Genomic DNA, 14,996 nt, shown 5'->3' on the forward strand with positions numbered 1-14,996 from the left:
CCTCCGTGCCTTCCCTGAGTTACGGGGGGGGGGGGGGGGGGGACTTAAAAAGTCTATATTTTAAGCTTGTGTCCGTGCAAATCTTGCATGATTTGCACTGACCGGTGGAACAATTTCTCATGTCGAGGCTTCAATACAAGAGGGACATTACAGACGAGCAGTATGGAGGTATTTGGATGTTTTTTGGTGTGTCTTTTTGGACAAAGAAAGTTGGTATCCATTGACAACCATTATATGGACAAATACTGCTGCGCGGACCCCCCCCCCGTAACTCAGAGAAGGGACGGAGGACTTTCTCACAGCTCTTAGTCGACATGAGGGTGAGTTGATAATGAGTGAAATTTGAATTTTGGGTGAACTATCCCTTTAAATAATTTTTTTACAGGAAAAAACACACAGGTTCTCTGAGCCTCAATAACAGCTGCAGATACAAGCTCCACCAATCACAGGACAGAGGGCTAAACAAGCTGCTGGACAGATCAAAACAGGAAAGTTGTTATGACGACTGTATCAGCCAGTAAACAACAAAGTCAGTGCTAATTGGTGGGGGACCTGGGGGTTACTGTTGACCAGGACATGTCCTTTACTTCACATGTAAAACAAGTCTCTGTGGCTTTCTCTACACGCACAATTACAAACACTGTGTCCCAGAAGGATGCTGAAAAACTAGCCTTTTCCACCTAGACTGTAATTCTGTATTTCCAGGTTCTTCTAATAACTGAAAAGCCTCCAGCTGATTGAAAGTAGCACGACACAGCGGTGCAGTGGCTGGCAAGAAGGTTTTGGTTTCACAGCTTCTTATTGTTATTGTTGAGTTTGTGTTTTGCCTGTGAGGGTCTCCCCGGGTTATTCTGAGTTCCTCTCACAGTCCAAAGACGTGCAGGTTAATTAGTGTCTCCAGCCTCCCTGTGACCCTGCAGAGATGAGCCGTGTGGATAATGAATGAAAATGAAAAAGAGTGATGCCGCAATACCGATGGCAACAATGGAAAGAGATCACATCTGTGCACCGGCTCCCTATGAATAGAATAGAACATGATTTAAAATTCTCCTCCTCACTTTAACCATTAACCACTGGTAACGGCCAGGCTCCATTAACAGGCATTAAAGACCTTATAGTTCCCTATTATCCTCTCTAAATGCAGGTCCGCTTGGTTCCCAGAGTTTCTGAGAAAAGAAGAGGAGTCTGAGAGCCTTCAGCTCTCAGACTCCTCTCCTGTGGAGCCAGCTCCAGTCTGGGTTCAGGAGGCAGACACTCTCTCTTCATTTTAGATTAGGACTACAATTAGGATTAACCCTGTCAATTAAGATTATACCTGGTCTCATGATGGGAGAGAAGGAATAATTGAGCGGCATCTCAAAGCCCTCAACTGTCCCTTAGTTTGGATTGCATAAAGTTTTGGGGCCACTCCCATGATGCACTGAGGTCTCTCTCTCTCTCTTTCTCTCTCAATTTTCAATTTTTTCAATTTTTCAATAAGCTTTATTGGCATGACTGTGATATACAATATTGCCAAAGCATTGGGGCAGCAATACAAATACAACAACAAATACATAGATGGTTAATTAATTAATAATAACATAGAATAAATAAGTAAAAAATTATTATAAATATATATAAATCTCTCTCTCTCTCTCTCTCTCTCTCTCTCTCTCTCTCTCTCTCTCTCTCTCTCTGTCTCTCTATTCAATTCAATTCAAATTTGCTTTATTGACATGAATGTCACACAGACTATGTTGCCGAAGCATAAAAACTCAATGAAACAAAACGATAAACTTCAGGGTTACAAAAATCTACAAAGTATATATAGAATAAAAAACTTCAATAAATAAATAAAAAGGAGTTTGTGTGTATGTGTGTGGGTGGGTGTGTGTATGCATGTGTGTATGCTCTCTTTCTCATCAATGAAATCAATGAAACAAATATATACAAATAAAATAAAAATAAAAAGTATACATTTATACTATACCCTATGCATGTGTGTGTGCTGATGAAGTGCTGTCTCTCTCTCTCTCTTAAGCACAGATTGGGTGTCATTAGGCAGTTGCAAGTTGTTTTGTATAATGAATATATACATATATACACATAGTTCATATTAAATGATGATGATAATAATAATACATAAAATAAAGAAATAAAAAACAACAACAACAATATTAAAGCCGCAAGCGGCGATGACGGGCCCTCGCCCCATGCAACCAGGCATGTGTGGGCTGTGCTTTTAAAGTAATTTTAGTTCACTTCCTCTCACCACCAGGGGGCGCTATGAGTTACGTGGGAAGTTAATATATCAGGACGTTCAGGGCGGAGCCATCATCATGTCCAGCAAGTTTGAAGTTGATTGGATGAAGTATGTGGGCGTGAGAGCCATTCGTATGTACATGGCGAGCACCGAAACAGTCGCCAAAGTTCATTGAGCCCTAGCAGCCACGCCCTATGACCTACACACCTGTACAGCACAAGATAAGATCACCATGGGGTCTTGATGCTGGAAAACAAATTTGAAGATGATCGAGTGAAATCCCTAGGACGAGTTCGTTCAAGTACGACGTGTGGAAATGGCGAAAACGATGCCATCAGCGAAATTAAAATTAAAATGGCTAACTTCCTGTTGGGATTTCACCATGACCTTAAGAGACTTTTTTGTGTGTCTGGGTATGATAAATATGTGTACCAAATTTCGTGTGCCTACGACAAACTAAGACGACTAGCGAGGCCATTGAGAACATTTGTAGGGGGCACTATTTCGCCATTTTGCCCCGCCCATGTGCGGCACCATCAAAATATCGAATTTCGGAGAAGGCCGCTCCCACATGGAAAAATTTAGGACTTTTTGAATATGGGAAAGACGGCGAATTTGGGGCATGAAGTTGCGTAAGAATAATAAACAGCACAATTTCAATAGGGCCTTCGCCGACGCTTGTCGTCGCTCGGGCCCTAATTATATCTTATCAATAATGATTGTGATCAGCATTGTGTGTTTCTCTAGTCTCATGGCAGAGTGTTACATATTGTGCAGCTGACTTTACACATTGTGGATCTTCTCCCAGACAGACTTTTATCAGTTCATCACATGTTTCATGTATTTCCTCTCTCTCTCTCTCTCCATCACCTTACTGCTCTGTGTTTTCTCTGTCCTGTACTTCCTGTCTCCGTCTCCTCTGTCATTCTGCAGGTATCTCTGACTTCTCTGACAGTTTCCAGTGAAGTCTTCCCAGATGGTTCCTGTAACAACAAACCATCTGGTCCCGTCAGGTTCAGGGGTCTGAGCACGTCAGTTATCCCCCCCCCCCACCCCACACACCCCTACCCTGAATTATCCTCTAACTGTCACGTTACACTTCAACTATTTGTGAAGAATGTCACTTTGCAGCCTTCATATACTGTAGTTTAATTGCCAGCGAGATGCTGACATCATGTTGCTCTCCCCCTCTCGCAGCCAGGCACACACAATTTACAGTAAATTTCACAGAATATGAACGTGTGATTAGATAGCGCCGCGGAGCCGCACTGTAACATGTTCCTGATTGGACTAAGTGCCTCGTTGCAGTGATAAGGATTATCTTCAGAGCAAATGGTGCAGATAAATCAGTGGTGAGTGTGTGGAAGCTGCAGCCAGCAGCCTCTCTGCTGACATTTACTGCCACTCTCCATCACCGCCACCAAAGGCCTCTGTGTAATTGGAATACATTTTTATAGTTAGAGTCCATGATGGTGACACGGGGCCTGACGAGGCGCCCGGGCAGGAGCAGAGTAAGGAGTCAGGACTATGTGGCAAAGCTCTAGTCTGCACCATCTCTGTTGTAACTTAGTTTCAGGGTCTTCAGACTAAATGAGTTTGAGTCAGTGACATCAAAGTTTCCTATTAGAGATGAAGAGCAGCCTGATTAGATATGAACTAAATTGAATGACTGAGGTTATGATTGGTCAGGTGATCCAATCATAAGTGGACAAGCGTGAATGAATTGAGGGCGACTGAGATCCAGACCACATTCAGAGGCGGTCTGGGCTGCTTTAGGCCCACATAGCGCTACTCAAATGATGTCCTCTCTCTCAACATATGGACACATGTATGCACCAATCACATTGTCAACCATGTCGGTCATTTCCAAAAAGCCCATATAGAGTCTGTCAAACCTTTGCTTTCAGCGGAATGCACCAAGAAACAGACTCGGTGAACAGGGAAGTGTACTGCTGCCTCCCACTGGTTGAAACAACAACAACACCTCTTCTGGTCTTTGCATAATGGAAATGATGTGTTTGTGTAGAAGTGAGATCCAATGATAAGTGGTCACTTGAGACACACATGGAGACGCCTTTTAATGGTAATTTTGAATTGGCGTATTTAGAGTAGTGCTCTTGTGATTGCAGTGGTAAGGTGAGGGAAGGAGAACAGAGCCTCTCCATGTGTGTGTGACTCCTCAGGAGGCCTCTCCACTGACTAATGGATTCTCTCTGTCATTAATGCAGCCTGTGTGTGATAGATAGACGGAGCACAAGCTGTGAGCCGAGACAAGACCATTACATCCACCAGAGCCGGCACCCAAATGTGTGTGTATGTGTGTGTTACATGTCCTTACATGTACTTCACCATTTTGTAAGCACACTCCATCCTGTCCAGTGTTAAATGTTAATGAGGGTGAACTGATATTTCGGTTTATGAGACGAGAACGGTCTTTTTTATTGTTCACCATATAGATGCAATATAATGGCCTCAGCTGGCAGAGGCGCAGTGTAGAAGACTGCAGGAAAGGATTGAGATTTCTTCAACTTTTTCCACCGAGACAGAGAAGAGAACAGGATTAAAGTGTTAATGTGCACGAAGAAGACACATTACCGTACACCTGCATGGATATTTAATAGCATTTCTTTTTCATTTTATCATTCCAATTTCTATTCTGTCCACAGGTGCTTGTTCATGCTGCTTCTTTCTATCTTTGCAAGAAAGATTGATTTACCCACTAAATATGTATTAAAACTGTGCTTTTTCTAACATACAGGACATCAATAAAAATCTGAGTATAAGGCTGGACTAACTTGTTCTCTTTCTGTTTTGAATTTACAGGCACAAGCAAACTTTAGCATTCACAGCCAATTAATTGCCAGACTAGAAGAAAAGGTGTGAGTTCACCACTCACTAGCAAGAAGAAACAATACTAGGTACCAGAAAAAAACTTAAAAACTTTCAAATTGACATTTTAGAAGTATTTATTTAGCAAAAACACAAGTAGAAACATACAGATCACCAACTCAACCCATTCATTCATACAGCTCAACAACAGTTCATATTGTCAATGATGATGCCCTATCTACGACTTTGTTGACATAGCAACCAACCTTGAAGGAGTTTGGATATCTCACTTTGGGTAAATTGACAGGTTAAAGGGATAGTTCAACATTTTGGTAAATTGGCCCATTGCCATAATCCCTATAGTTTTAGGAGTAGGTTTGTTACCTTAAATTGTCAGTGCAAGCTATTTTTTAGAACGGCGGAGCAGAGCCGTGAGCTGCTCAGAGCTACGCTACAGAGGCTAATGGGATTTCTTGGTTTCCCTCATCAAACTCATCAAATACACAATCCAACAACTCCACAACGCTCTGGTGGACAAGTTGTGACCTGCACATTCACCACGCTATGAGATAATAACAGAACGCTACGAGTTGTTTTTGAGGCAAATGCAGAGACTGCTTGCTGAAAAACTCCATCTCGTAACGTTCCGTTATTATCTTATGTGGTGATAGAAATTAAAGCAGAAGTAAGCGGAATGTTTGTGTTAATATAAGTCTTAAATAGTTATATCTTCCGACAGCAATCACTTACATAGAGTGTTTGGTCTGAAACACGGGTCTGTCAGTCCCTCTGTTCTGCTGTAAGCCGAGGAGAAAACTTTTATTTTATTTCCTTGTATCCTACAACCTTTATCCAATGAGGAGAGAGAACGGCATAAAGGGGCGGTCCTCTCTGTGTGTGCAGCCAAGGGATGCGCGTGAATGTGGTGACGTAGGGACGAGGGCGGGGACTGCTAACTCCATCGGCTGACAAGAAGTTAGCCAAAACCACCGGATCGCTTACTTCTGCTTTAAAGGTAACGAACCTACTCCTATGACTAGGGATTAGGGCAATGGGCCAATTTGCCAAAATGTTGAACTATTCCTTTAATTGGACCGATCAGCTTGTTGTAGTGAAGAGGGAGCTGAGCTGCAAGGCAGTCAACACAGATTTTACCAGTAGACCTGCAGGCCACCCTTCACCCCAGCTCTTGTTCTGGGTCGTGGCTGAAAGATTGAGACTGTGAATACAGACGTATGAGCATCTGCAGAGCCTGTGGAACTTGAATAGCTTTTGATTTAAGTCTTGAGTCAGTTTCTCCAGAGGCGTCATGGCAGCTGTGCAGGCCACATTTCAACAGAAGGGATGAGTGATGTTGACTGTAGCAGTAGAATACATTTCCTTACCAAAGACAAGAATGATTAACAAACATACTAAATCTTCATGAAAAACACCTTTGGTAGAAAAATAAAAGAAATACAGATATAGATGCTGTATTTATGCTGTCCTCTAGTCAGCTTTAAAAGACTTTCTCGTTACAGTATGGAAAATTAAGTTAAATGATTTTGTACTATTTTGTGTTATGCGCTGTGTAGGCCTAGTTACATGTGACTGCTATTAAATAGCGTAGCTGTTATCTCTGCAACACAAACAGAAAATGCATGGTTTAGTCTCAAACACAAGGAGTGAAATATTACAATTCACCCCATAGTCTGGGTTAGTAACACACCCTTGGGTGTAAAACATTGTAAAATAGGCTACCCCGGGGTGAGATGTTCTATCACAAAAATAAATGGGGGGGGGGGGGTAGCCTACTATTCTTTATTTTGTTGTGATCATAAATTTAAGTGTATACTGATTAATGTCAAATGTCTGTGATCTGATCCTTTTGTATTAATGCGTATAATTTAAAAAATAAAATAAAATTTAAGGTAAAAGGGGTATAAGCTTTGGCTTCAACCTACACCCTTTCGGTTGTATAAGCTTGATATGTACCGAAATAAATAAAATTCATTCATTCATTCATTCATTCATTCATTCATTCAGAGTCAGTCTGAGCGACCTTCAGGAAATATGTTCTTTCACAAAAATACAAATTTGACTTTCTCTTCCAGGTGTCAGATGTTTCTTAATGCGGATGGTATAATTATTAAACATGTCTCAAAACGCAGCCAGTTTTAGGGAGCAGTCATCACATCATCAGTTTGCTCTGAGCTTTTCTCCAGTGAGGTTCCTGAAACCCCCCAAACATCCAGATGGAGATGTGTCACTGGCAATATCCCCTCCTTCCTCCCATCCTCCTTCCCGCCTTCATCCGCCCCTCCTCCCTCTGTTAGACGCTGACGGATGGAAAGGTTGAAGTCATTTTTCACCTGGGACAGTCAAGTGATGAAGACCCCTCTTCTCCCCTCACTGTACCACCATAGTAGATTACAAGGATTAATCGCCTTGACTATAAAACAGTGGATTAGTACATACTGAGATGTGACTGCATATTAATCACTGCTCGCTCACACACACAAACACACACACCCTCCATGTGTACGTGTATGTTAATCTTGTTATCTACAAGTAAAGCTGGAGGCTGTTGATTGATTCAACCATATGTCCTCTACATGGATATATTTACAGATTTCAGTTTCTTTGAGCCTCTTCCCAGTCCTTCATTTTTATCCCCACTCATTGTGAAATATATTTTATTAACATTTTATATACAAAAATATAGTAGGCCTATAATTAAGGAAAAACAAACCACACAGATGGCAAAACAAATGAAATGGCTTATTTGAATAAGCAAGGTATTTGATCAGATGCTTTTTCCCTCTCACGTACATTTGACGTAACAGTTTCTATTTTTAATCAATCCAGCTGTGTCCTCACAGCTGTGTAATGGCTCACATTTCACTTGCAGTACATCCACGTAACTGCAACACGAAGCCTATTTTTTTTTTATGGCCCAAGTCTATTTTCTTTCCTTTAGCGTGTGTAGCTGTATTGATTGTGTGTTAGACTCTGAGCTCTGCTAAAAACAGGACGACCTTCACACGGCGCAGTGCCCGAATACATCCTGTGTAGACACACACTGAAGCTGCTGCTCCCCCACTGGGCTGGTTTCTTTACATCTGCTGCTTCTGACATTGAGTCAGACTTGTGTATATTCAGTATGTTGAAGCCTGTCTTCTAAAAAGTCTGTGTTTACACTGCTAAAAGACAGAGTTGCTGCTTGGATAATGTTCACTTGAAAAAAGCTTTTCCGGACCATTTGCTAAGTGCTGTGTTCATGAATCATGCAAACATATGATGAAGGTCACTCCAGTATATTTAACCACAGCGAGGGAGGGGACCTTGCCTGGGGGTGACCAGCCCTCTCCGGTTGACTGGCACAAAACAAGACAAGGGAAACCTACAGTAGTATACTGTATAGCTGGACCAACATCAAAAGCTACAGTTTAGCATTCTGCTTGGTGTTTGTCCTGTATCTGTTTGCTTCTCTCCTTCTATGTGCCCACACACTGCTCATTATTTTTGATACAGTGCAATACATACATAATGCAATGCATAATTAAGATCATATTCATATGTTATTTTCTGTTTAAGCTGTCAGACAACAGAACAGATATTACAGTAAATTGTGACAGAAACAAGGTCCATTACTAACATCGCAGGTTACTGTAACCAGGATTTGCTTTTAGTAAGATGCTGCTCTGCTGTTGCTGAAATCCTGATCAAAGACAATATTTAAAGACAAAGACTGTGCTGGGATCTCATCTCACTATATTTACTTGTAAAAGACAAGACTGACCCCTTGCATGTGGTTCAATACCCTCTTCCTAACAGATAGATAGATAGATAGATAGATAGATAGATAGATAGATAGATAGATAGATAGATAGATAGATAGATAGATAGATAGATAGATAGAAGTGTTCCAGCACTTCTGCCTTTAGATTCCCCCCACACCCGCTTGACTGCTGCTACTCCTACTACTCCCCCTCCCACCTCCTCCTCCCACTCAAGGAGTTGTGCAGCCTGATGGCTCGGGGGACAAACGACTTTGCGTGTCTTGTGGTTGAACAGTTCAGTGAGCGCAGTCTGTTGCTGATGGTGCTCCTCTGCTGGTTGAAGGCAAAGCTCAGTGGATGGTCGGCATTGTTCATAATTGCCCTGAGTCTGGTCAGTGTCCTCTGCTCCGTCACCTCCTCAACAGAGTCCAGCTTCAGGCCCACCACTGAGCCTGCCTTCTTGATGAGCTTGTTCAGCCTCTGGATGTTCCTTTTACTGCTGCTGCCACCCCAGCAGGACACGGCATAGACCAACACACTAGCCACTACACAGTTATAAAACATCTATAGGAACCCCCTCAGCCCCTTGTTATTTGATATTGCTGTTGAGCCGTTGGCCCAAGCAGTACGGCAAAACAATTTAATTTCTGGTATTTTCGTTGGCGAAAGGGAACACAAAATTACCTTATACGCTGATGACATTTTGATACATCTGTCGCAACCCCAAACTTCTGTTCCCTGCCTGATTAAGGTCATTTCGTCATTCAGCGTCTTTTCGGGATATAAAATTAACTTTGCAAAATCTGAAGCTATGCCCCTAGGATCGTTAACTTGTGTTCCAGATATGACTGAGCCCTTTCCGTTCCGCTGGTCTCCCACCGGTTTCATTTACTTAGGAGTGCATGTAACACCTACTTTTGCTCAGATGTTTAAGTCCAACTCCCCCCCCCCCTCTTGGATGCTATAAGAGCTGACTTAGACCGCTGGGCCCCTCTTCCTCTTTCCTGGCTAGGAAGGGTGGCTCTCATAAAACTGAACGTCCTGCCCAGACTGCTGTATCCACTGCAGATGATCCCTATATTATTGTCAAACAAGGTTATTAAGGTGCTTGAAGGCTGGCTAAGCTCCTTCATTTGGAGCAAGAGGAGGCCCCGTCTCAAGATGACAAAACTTCAAATGGCAGGTTGTGATGGAGGGCTAGATGTACCTAATCTTAGATTTTACCAACTGGCTTCACACCTGCGAGTGATTTCAAGCTGGCATAACTGTGATCCTGCCTCGATTTGGCATGATATTGAGTCCTCTCAGTCAAAGTGTCCCTTGGTTAATCTGTTGTTTATGAATAATCCTGACTCTGTCAAAAAACTCTGCTCTAACCCTATTACTCTCAGTACTATCAGAGCCTGGAGATCTATTCGCTCTATAGAAAGCCGGACTCGGTTAACATCTCCTCTCACTCCCATTCTTGACAACCCAGACTTCCTGACAGGCCGAAAGGACCGGGGCTTTAAAGTATGGAGCACTCTAGGGCTGAAGAAAATGGGTGATCTATTTAATGGCCAGATTTTACTATCTTTTCAGCAGTTGCAACAACAATTTGGTTTATTTAATCAAGGTGACTTTTACAGATATTTACAAATTAGAGATTTCATAATTAAAAACACCACCTTAATGACTAATAACACCACTTCATGTGTTGACAAGGCCCTGTCTCTACAGATTAGGAAGAAATGCGTTACTGTTTTTTACAGAGCCCTAAACTCTAATTCTCCTCATAGCTCACAAGCCACCAAGCAAGCTTGGGAGAAAGATCTCGGCATTGCCATAGATGATGCTGACTGGCGGGAAGTCTGGTCTCAGACCATGAAAATCTCTGTGTGTAATCGCACTAAATCCATACAGTTCAGAATTGTACATCGCACGCATATAACACCTGTTGTCAAGAACAAAATGGATGCTAATAATTCCCCGCTTTGCTGGAAATGCAATTCTGAGACTGGTGATTACTTTCACTGCCTCTGGTCATGCGCAGGGCTTAATTTGTGCCGGATCCTGCCGGAACAAGATCCGGCACCTCGCCGAGTGGATCCGGGACCTCCTCTGTCAATCAAATAGGCCTACGTGCAGTGGCGGCCTTAGACATCTGGGGGCCCGTTTCAATATTTCATATGAGGCCCTACCCTGTTAAACAAAATTATTTGCCAGCTATGTGCCCATGTGTCGCTGATGCTTTAAACCCTGAAAGGACGCAGTAACGCACTATCCATGCATCCCAGGTACGCACAACACATTAAGTGTTAAAATCACTATCAGGGCAAGAAACCAGGACTTCGCAGAAAAAACGAGGACTGAAGTTGGTTTTCATCAAAAAGCAAAATCATTATGTAGCCTACATTTTCAGACAAACTACAGGCTTTAACAATATTCTGAATTTAAATTGGCAACAAAAGTAATGAGAGCAAAGTGCTCCGCGTTATTTCAGCACCACGGACAAGGAAAGGACGAGACATGCGGACAGACAGACGTCTACAGGCGCTGATCCTGTCGGTGCTGCGCTGCTGGAGCAGCAGACAGACAGCTGTCTCCTCCATTATTACAATCTGTAAATAAGCTGCCAATAATATCACATTTTAGTTGTGCTCTCGCTGTGTTTTATTTCTCTGTGAAGTTGGGACGTACTCATAGATCGCCTGTTTGGAGGCATTTTAACCCGAGGGAAAAAAGGAAAGAGGAGGAAAGTGATTGACAGACGTCAATCATCAGGTTACGCAACTGGGCGCACGTCAGGAGAAAAGCAGGAAAAACAAACACTAAGAGAAAAGGAATAATACTGGGAGAAGGAAAACGAGGGTCTATTGATAGTTTGCGGGCCGTTTTCAAAGGTAAGCCTACGTTGTTATTGATATTTCCTGCCGTATTATTAATTAGGAGCGATTAGTGTGCAAAGAGAGAGGCCACTTTGGCATTTCTTATTACAAGTGTAACAAGGACCTGTAAGTACACCAAAATACACTATGTATTTACAATGTAAGTACATGTTATTACATAGCCTACGGTTACATGGGTAATAATTAATTAGGTAGATACACAGGAACAAGGACCCCTTAAAATAAAGTGTTACCTTGCATTTTTATAATCTTTGTTCAAGTCTTTATTTTATATACCAAAGGTTTATTGCATTTTTATAATCTTTGTTCACGTCTTTATTCTATATAAGCAACAGTTTATTGCATTTTTATAATCTTTGTTCAATGTAGGTCAGAAGGAGGGTCTATTGCCTTTTGTCTTTATATAAGCACAGTATTGCCTTTTTAGTCTATTGTCTTTTTGTTTTATTCAATAGTTCACACTGAAGATTAAATGCATTTTAACAAAAACATGGTTGCTCATTTCAACTTCTTCAAAAAATAAGTTATTTTTCCTTAAATAGCCTAATAGCCGGTATTCAGTTATCTATACGAACAATTAAAAGCCGGCCGGGTCAAAACAAACAAACAAACAAACAAAACTCTTCCAACTTTGTGGACTGTCTGTGAAGACTGACGGGAGTGAAGCCGACCTCATCCTCTGCCTGCCGGTGGGACAAATTGCACTGTCGGATCTGGGTCTCCGTGTCCGGAACCCGTTCGGGATGACTTGAATGGTGCTGAAGCGCTATGGCGCAACGGACACAGAGACCCAGGTCGGACAGCGCAGCCAGGGGAACAGCACATGAGGAAGATGATGAACTCAGATAAAAGCCATAGCGACGTGAGCTCTTATACCTCATTTTTCAGGTGTGTTAAAAGTCATTTAAGCGCCGTTACGCACGCCGCACGTGTCGCCTCCTGTGCGCTCCTCCCCCCCCCCCCCCCCCCCCCCTCCGGAACAGCACCCTCTCAGTGTTCCGGGACCTACACATGGACAAATTAAGCACTGGTCATGCGTGAAGTTACAAATGTACTGGTCTAGTATTGCAAAGGAACTGACTGCTATTTTTGGTGTCTCAATACGGATGGACCCTATGTGCCTGATACTTGGTCTCCCGGATGATCAGATTACTGACAGTAAACACAGGAGACTTTTCAATATACTGACTTTTGCTGCAAGAAAGAACATTCTACTCATCTGGATCAAGAATGCTGCTCCAACAAAAAAATCATGGCACAACATCGTTATGGACTGCATTCCTAGTGAATACATTACATGTATGCTTCACTCCAAAATAGATGCTTTCTATAGGGTCTGGAACCCTTACTTGCAGCATATCGGGCCCACGCTGTCATCCTCCTTGCTTCGTGGATTTCCCAAATCAGCCTAGCCTGTTTTCATAACTTTGTTCTAAGTGATCACTTTCTAACAAACACCTTCTGGCCTTGTTATGTTTGTATGCTCTGTAGATTGTCATCTGGATAATGCCTTGTCTTGCTGCAGGAGATTGATAGGGAGGGGGCTGGTCAGAAAATGTGCCTACTGTCATTTATTATTTCGATAACATTTTCCTATTTACTGTACCCTGCTTCCCCCCCCAATTTTCTGTCATGTCTGAGCAGTTCTGTGTGTTTTGTGTTTAAAAAAAAAAAAAAAAAAAAAAACATCTGTAGGAGCTTGGTGCAGATGTTAAAGGATGCCAGCCTCCACAAGAAATAGAGCCTGCTCTGGCCCTTCTTGTAGAGGTGATCAATGTTCTGAGTACACCAGAGTATTGTCCAGAAAGTCATTACAAGGTGGTGATTTGTAGAAAAATAAAAGCTCCCTAAAGGGTCTGAAAAAGAACTATTTCAGTAGCACTGAGGTAACAAAATCACCCTGTAACCTTATCAGTCAGTCAGTCAGTCAGTCAGTCAGTCTTACAGCTATCACTTGTGTGTGCTGTGGTTTTCAGGGTCAAAGGTCACAGTCATGGTCTAGATTACAAATCAGCAGGACTCATGGATGTCTGTATAGGTGACTCATAATCCAATTCCATCATTTGTCCTGATAACAGATTAGCTCCACTGCTTCCTCACCTCTGAGCTTTATCAGGACACACACACACACACACACACACACACACACACACACACACACACACACACACACACACACACACACACACACACACACACACACACACACACACACACACGCCCCAGTGATACCCTGGTGCCACCTGGGAGATGTGTCTTATATCTCTCTGGGTGTTTTAGCTGCTGTCTTTCTTGTTCCTTTTACACCATTACAGCTTCCATTTTAGAAAGAGGAGGAGAGGTTAGGAGGTGATGATTAGAGGAGAATGCAGCCCAAAGAGACAGAGAGATAGTCATGAGAGAAGATGAGAAGAAGGCTGAGTACACATGAGGGCATAGGTGTAGGAAAGTAAAGGAGAGGGGATGACATGCAGCAATGTACCCAGGGTGAAGGAGAACTCCTGGTATGTGTTCACTAACTTATCTGTGAGCTACTTTAAATCTACCAGACCTGCTGTTTGACTCTTCAGGGCATTTATCAGAAACAAATGAAGAAGAAAGGGTAGAAGAGGGGTGATCAGATAATTGGATGAGTGTCTGACACAGACAGGAGATGACATGGTTCAAGGACAACCAATTATCACTGGAAAATACAATTTGGCATTGGAATGATAATCCAAGTGAATCATTATTTCAGCAGGTATCATAGCAGTTTATTTCCCAAATGAGAACTGGTTAGTACTTGGATAAGAGCCTGTAAGTCTCTTTCTGTATCTTTATCAGCAGAGAGCTGCAGTTTTTTTAGTTGAGAAAGCTTTTGTCCAAACAGAGGAATGATTCCCTCTGATTTAGTTTGCATTCTTCCCTGTTTTCCGTTTTTGTTTTATGTCTCTTTCAGCAGTCTCACATTAAGCCAGTGAGTAATTACCTGTGTGAAGTTCTGCAGTGACATCCAGGAGGGGCTCTGGTGGCTCGGAGCATATGGGCGTAATGAACCTACAGCAGGAGGTTGCTGTTTGACAGCTGTCATCATTTACAATGTGTCAATCCTGCACTCTCTCTGCAGTATGGCCAACATTACAACAACCTTCATCAGATCCTGAATACACAGGCAGGGGCGTGTCTAGGATTTTTTTCTTGGGGGGGCCAGATAGGGTCACAATCTGTAGAGGGGTGGCATATTGTATTGACATATAAAAAAGATTTATAACGTCCTACGATATGCGTACTTACTTT

This window comes from Trachurus trachurus (genome assembly GCF_905171665.1).
Source record: "Trachurus trachurus genome assembly, chromosome: 23".
NCBI classification, from domain to species: domain Eukaryota; kingdom Metazoa; phylum Chordata; class Actinopteri; order Carangiformes; family Carangidae; genus Trachurus; species Trachurus trachurus.